This window comes from Penaeus monodon, chromosome 4 (genome assembly GCF_015228065.2).
Source record: "Penaeus monodon isolate SGIC_2016 chromosome 4, NSTDA_Pmon_1, whole genome shotgun sequence".
Lineage (NCBI taxonomy): Eukaryota > Metazoa > Arthropoda > Malacostraca > Decapoda > Penaeidae > Penaeus > Penaeus monodon.
In genome coordinates, this window is record NC_051389.1 from 17,356,750 (window position 1) to 17,364,249 (window position 7,500).

General features: G+C 37.7%; 1 protein-coding gene across 1 annotated transcript in view; it reads left to right on the forward strand.

Annotated features, from left to right (window-relative positions):
* LOC119570635 (acetylcholine receptor subunit alpha-like 1) overlaps positions 1-7,500 on the forward strand; it is a 199,911-nt gene that overhangs the window by 128,633 nt on the left and 63,778 nt on the right. The window lies entirely within an intron of this gene.

A 7,500-nucleotide genomic window follows, 5' to 3' on the forward strand; every position in this document is an offset into this window, starting at 1 on the left:
TATCTTTATTATTGCTTCACGAATTTCTTATATTTTCCTTCCGTTTTCCAGATTGTTCTCTGTTCTTTCGTTTAATTGGTTTTCCTCTTGTTCTGTGCCTCCTGTTTGTATGCATGCAACGCCGAGGTTTGTAAACAAACAACAACAAATCTCTCTTGTTTCGAATTAGTTTGTTTATCCTTATTAATCGTATAAACGCAACATAAAATGAAATATATATTTTACTGACAAAAAAGGCTCACAAACAATGATAAAACAAACAAACAAACACAAAAATTCGGATTCTTTTCCAAATGCGTCCTACCCTCCCCCTCCCCTACTCCTTCAGTCCCAACGCCCCCGCATCACCAACTCAGTTACCATGGCAACATCACGGAGGGTCATGTCGTAAAGGAGAGGGGGAGGATTCAATTCATGTTGTGACGTCATACCTCGTATCTATGACGTAACGGATGTAACAGCGATGAAAGTTATCGCTGTGACGACTTTGATGATGATATGGGTGGTTACTATGAAGATACTGATAAGACGTATAAAATTATTGACAATAATGATGACATCTTTACGATAATGATGATGATAACAATGATGACAGTAAGGTAAATAATGATAATAATGATTATGATGATTTACAAAGGCTGTTATCGATAATGACAATACTATAGATAAAAGTAATACCATCACCAACAATAATGATAATATTCATATTAATAACAACAATAACAACAGCACTGCATAAACCAAGAAAGCTCTTTTTGAAAATAATAACATTGAAAATTACGATAACACTAATATTCGTCAGTGTAATAACATAAGAACAGCGCAAGTATCATAACAAGAAATCAATGATACTGTTACTCCTAACGATAATAAAAATAGCAACACCGATAAAGACCCAAATTTAATATTGCAAATTGCTGATAGCACTTCTAACAAGTAACACTAAGTAATTTTCCTGAACGAAGTGATAAAACATCAAACTGAATTTACGTTTGACAGGCATCTGTGAAGAAGAAATAAAATCGACAGGCCTCCTGTTACTGCCTTTCATGCAACATTTACCTGCCTTGCAACAATTACCTTTCGTTCACTCACTTACTTTCTATGCAACTTGTCAAGCATTGCCAAGGCATCATCGTCAATGTCTGTATACTTCTACAAGAGACTAGTATTTTCATTAGATGTAGTTTGAAGAAAAGGAGAATATATATATCATGCGTAGCCTTTTTTTCTCTCTTTTTTCCTTCCATATATAAACATATATATATATGTATATATATATATATATATATATATATATATATATATATATATATATATATATATTTATCGCACACAGACACACACACACACACATCACACACACATCACACACACACCACACACACACACACACACACACACACACACACACACACACACACACACACACACACACACACACACACACACACACACACACAATACATATATATACATATATATATATATATATATATATATATATATATATATAATATATTATATATATAATATATATATAATATATATATATATATCCAAACACACCACACACACACATATCATTATACATATATTTATCTAATCACACATATTCAATTACTTATCCATTCATTTATCTATCTATCTGTTTACCATTTTTTTGTGTAAGGAGGATAGCTTCTGTTCTCTTTTTCTTTCCATTCCCTTTTTTGTCAAATAGTTTGGTGCTTGATGCTTCCTGTATGATTTTGTTATTTGTTTGTAATCATTTACTTCATTATGTGTGCCATTGCAAGAGGCAGGAAGTCCATTAAAGCACTCAACTGAACATAAATGCTTGCAACTCTTTTATTCTGAATATTTTTGATATTGCATTCATTATTACTTTTTTAAAGGGAAAGGTCAAAAGTCACTCGCTAGTGAAATGTAATGCGATGACGATGATGATAATAGTGACGATGATAATGGTGATTGTTATGATGATCAGAATAATGACGAGGTGAAGATGATCGTGTAGAAAATAAGAGTGAATGATGATGATGACGGTATTTTTCATGATGATAATAATGATGACGGTAATTTTCGTGATGATAATAATGATGATGATGATTACATTACAGTAATGATGGAGATAATGAGGTTAAAATGGGTAATGTAAGTTTTGGTGATGCAATAATGGAAATGAAAGAGATAGTGACAATGAAACGGATAATGATGACATCATAGCAATTAACTGTCTGAAATGAAAAGACACGAAATAAAAAGAAAGGAAGAGAAAGGGAAAGGAAAGACTATAGCGAACGAAGCAAAAGCAAACAAATGGAAAGCGAAATAATGAAAATATCAAATACGAAAGAGAAGGGAGAGAGAGAGAAAAAAAAAAGAATAAAAGAGACATTAAAATAGAAGAAACAACCCATAATCGTTAATAAAAACAGCCATGTATTATTAAAACAGCCATGTATGTCTATGACACGAGGTGGTGTATAACATAATTATGATCGAATGATCGACCTCATGTCCTTTATTAAAGATTGAAATAAAACAAATTAAGAAGTTGCTAGAACGAAAATCTATAGACCCGAGACTTATTTTAAATTGGAAATGCTTGGCTTATTAAGCGATTAAGTTGGGCGCCGGACAGGTATTTGCTGCTTAGTGTGATATTAGTATTGATGGAAATATCACCTGTTGATGAATTGTTCGATGAAGTACAGAAACCTATTTGCGTACATAGTAACGGTAACATCATTGAGACGTTTGTACACATGTACTATAATACCTGTATGAATATGCAAATGACTGCGCATCTATTGATGTACATGTGTGTGTACACGTAAACATATGTGTAGATAAGAACATATTTGTTTATATTCATGCCGTATATATACACGTGTCATATTACACACACACACACACACACACACACACACACACACACACACACACACACACACACACACACACACACACACACACACACACACACACACACACACACACACACACACACAAACACACACATACACACACCCCTCCCCTCACAACCCATACCCCTGCCCCAAACACGTACACACACGCACGTACAGCAAGAAAAGCGTTTAATCTGTGTAATGGTTTGTAACGGCCATGTTTTTGTCTCTCGCTTACAAAGGCAGCACGAAAACAACTGTGCACTCTCGTAGATTAGAAAAAAAATTGAAATATTTCAGTAGCATGTCACGGGGCTAAATACCCAAGTCAATAGGACATTACTACTCGATTAACGCATGTCAGATCATGTCAGTCGAGGTGATAGACAGATCTATCAGAGGGTTTGAAACGGGAGTGAAAATGTGTTGTCAATGATTTGCCATACATGTGGTGGTGTGGAAATGGTGATGAGGTAGAGTGATGAAGTTGTTGGCGCGGATTTATAAACGGGTTATTGAGCGGTGATGTTTAGAGTAAATGATGATAGCGATGGTAATTATGATGATGATGATGATGATAATGATAACGATAATGATAATGATGACGATGATTATAATTATGATGAATATTATGGTTAGAGTGATGATAGTGAAAATACTGCTACTAATAGTAATGATAATGATAAGGATTAATAACAAAAAACATGGCAGTCATAGAAATGATACTGATTATAATAATAACGATGATAATAATGATGATAATGATAAATGATGATGATGGGGATAATGATTTTGATAATAATGACAATGACAATAATAATAGTAATAACAGTAACAACAGTAACAACTCCAACAATAATAATAATGGTAATCATAAAAGTTTCAATTACGATGATGATAAATACTAGAAATAATAATGATAATGATAAAAACCATAACAGTGCTACTAATGATACAACGACTATTATTACTATCACTGTCAACACTACTTTATATCAATGATAATATCAACCAAAAGTATTTTTGCCTTTTACTCCCATTCTCACAAAACTCGCAACGCCATTTAAACGGAGAATAATAAACACACACAAAAAAAAAAACGACAGTAAACACAGATCCCACGCCAACGCCGGAGAGGAAAGGGGGAACAGGATTTGATCCCCTTCTGAAATCACTCGATATACGGAGGATATGCGCAGGGAAAATCCTGCCATAACAGGAAGGATCGCCGGGAAGCCAGCCCTATCCGAACCGACAAAAGGACCTTCCCGACGCGTGAGTTACAACGCGGTCGGGATTAGTCGGCTATGAGTGATGGCGTTCCGGTTGCGCCTGGTCGGGTTAACAGGTAGAGAGGTTCGTGTACAGCGGTTGGATTATTTGTTATAGCAGACGGGGATCTGGTTTCCTATATATATATTTTTTTTTGATGTTGTCGTTTGTACTGTAATTTTTTTTTCCGTTCCCCCCCCCCTCTCTTGCTTCTATTTCTAGTTATAATGTCTCCTTTTCCCTTGTCCATGTCTCTCTCCCTGTCTCTGTTTTTTTTTCTGTTCTTCTTCCTCCTCCCCCCTCGTTTGTTCTCGTCCTCTTCCTCATACCCCCCCCCCCTCTGACGTGATCTTTCTTCTCTACTCCGTCTCTCTCTCGTCCTCTTCCCGCTTTGCAACCTCTCCCTCTTCCATTTTCTCTCTTGTCCTAGAACCCCACTTCTCCCCTCCCTCCCCCATCTCCCCTCCTTAAACTTCCATCTCCCCAACTCTCCCTCTTCGCCGTTTCCCCTCTTCCTCCTACCTCTTTCTTTCTCTCCCTTCACCACACTCCTGCCCTTCCCTTCTTCCCTCTTTGCCCTCTCTCCCCTTCCTGACTCTCTGTCGCTCTTTGCCCACTCCCTCCCTCGTCATCCCTCCCCCCTCCTCGCCTTCTCTCTCTCTCTCTCTCTTCCTCCTTGCCTTCTCCCCCCTCCTCCCCCCACATTGCCCTCTCCCTCCCCCCCCTCACCTACTCCCCCCTTTCCCCCCTTCAGGACAGTCTTGTCACTGCAACAACTACATCACTGCATCAAAAGCAACGACAAAGAGCAATAAAGCCTTCATGGCCAAGTCAGGCTGTTGCAAGATCAAGCACCGAACAGAATTATATTTCTTTTTGATTCGATGATTAATGGCGAAGGAGAAATAAGGTTAGACAAACAGCAGAATTTTATTTCTTTTTGGTCCGTTGATTAATAGAGGAGAAATGGTTGAATAAAGAGCTTGTTTTTGATTCTCTTTTTTATAGAGGAGAAACACGGTTAATCAAAGACGGATTCATATCAAATGATTAATGTCAGACGCATAATAAGGTTAAATAATTTTAACAGATTTATTGATGTAGAAAGAAAAATATTATTAAAGTGCACATGGAGTTAAATATATTTTTCGCTTATTGAAAGAGAACAGTATTTACATACACTTTATTTAAAATTTCGTAGAATCTTAATTCGTCGATTTCTTTAAGGAGAAGAGGGTGAAATACAAACTAGAATTTAACGCGGATTTGATTCAGTAATTAATATAAATAAATAAAAAAATGCAGTTAGATACACACCAAGAGATATTAATTTCTCACAATCACCCTCTCATATCAGCTTCAAGATGTTAATTAGCTTCTCTTCCAACAACTGCTTAAAAACAGAAATAAATGAAAGGAATCACCGTCAAGGAGAAGTGCCAAGTATCTACCCTCTCTCTTCCCCCATATCCCCCCCTTCAAAAAAAAAAAAAAAGAAGAGAGAGAGAAAAAAGAGAAACACCAACAATTACAGACCTGATAAAGAGCAAGTAATATACGACAGTGTTTCCAGCTTAATTAAAATCAATGCGTGGGTGATGCAGGGAGAGTCTCAATGCTCAAGTCACTTTGGCGATGACAGATGGCCTTATTGATTCCCTATAAGTACACAGCCTCGCTACTTGGGTGGTGGGGGTGGGTGGGTGGGTGGGTGGGTGGGGGGCGTGTGGTACTCTTTGGATGGGGAGGGATGGGGGAAGGGGAGGGAGGGTACAAGGAGAGGAAGGGAGGGAAGGAGGAGGTAGAGGGTGAGGAAGAGAGGGAGGGTAGAGGGACAGATGAAGGGAGGGAAGGAGGAGGTAAAGGGTGTGGAAGAGAGAGAGGGTAGAGGGAGAGGAAGGAGATGGAAGGTAGAGGGAGAGGAATGGAGGGGTAGAGGGGAAGAGGGAAGGGGAGAAAGTAAGGAGGGAAGGCGAGCTGACAAGGTAGAGGGAAGTAGGGAGGTAGGGACGGAAGGAGGGGTAGGGAGGAGGAGAGGGAGGGTAAAGTGGTGGATGGATGAATAGATAAAGCGATGGAAGAAGGGAAGGATAAGCTGAGATGAATGGGAAGGAAGAGGATAATGAGAGGAAGAAAAGGAGATAGATAAAGGGGGGAAGGAAGGAAGAGATGAGAGGGTGAGAAGAAGGAAAGAAAAAGGGAGGAGAGAGAAAAGGAGAGGGAGAAGGGCACAGAAGCGGAAATAAAAACAAAAAAAAGAGGAGTAAAAGCGAGAAGGATAATAAGGAGAAGGAGAAGAAAAAAGAGAAAGAGATAGAAAAAGAGAAAAAAAGGAAGAGAGAGAGAGAGAGAAAGAAAATGAGAATGAACTTGAGAATGAAAAGGAGGCAGAGAGGTAGAGAAGAGTAGATAAAGGAAAAGAAGTAAATAGAATGTACAAGAAAAAAATAGTGAAAGAAGAGCAAAACGAGGAAACAAGAAGAGAACAGAAAGGGTAAAAAAAGAAAGAAAAGAGAAAAGGGAGCGAATGAAAGAGAATAGAAAGAAGAGCGTAAGAAAGCAAAAAAAAGAAAAAAAAGAGAAAAATAAAATAAAATAAATTGAAATAAGAAAACGAGAGAATAATGTACGAAACGAAGAAACGGAACGATAAATAATGAAAAGAAAAGAGAACTCAGAGGAAGAGTAGGGAAGAAAAATAGAAGAAAAGAAAGAGGTTAAAGAAAGAGAAGAGCAGAGAAAAAGACGAGAAGAGACAGAAAAAGAGAGGAGAAAAGCAAGAACAAAGAAAGAGACAAGAAAAAGACAGAGAAGGGAAGAAAAGAGAAAGAGAAGAGACAGAGAAAGAGAAGAAAAAAAGAGAAAAAAAGAGGATAAAGAAAGAGAAAGCGACGAGACGCGAGAGAGAAAGAGAAGAAAAAGAGACGAGAAAAGACAGAGAAGAGGAGAGAAGAGACAGAGAAAGAGAAAAAAAAGAGAAAAAAAAAAAAAAGAGGATAAAAAAGGAGAAAGGACGAGACGCGAGAGAGAAAGAGAGGAAGAAGAGATGGGAAAGGACAGAAGAAAGGAGAGAGAATCCGAAAAGCGTCGTGGGAGTAAGACCTCTCGCGCGCCATTGTTTGCAACTTCCGCCATTGATTTGTGTTGAAATGTCGTGTTTTTTTCGTGTCATGTTTAAGTAGATCGAGAGTCGGTTATGCCATTGACGTGTGAGTAGGAGTTCTGTTGTTGTTGTTGTTGTTGTTGTTGGTCATGTTTTGTTGTTTTGTTGTTCTTGTGTTTGTTTTTGTTGCTGTTATTATTATGTTTTTGT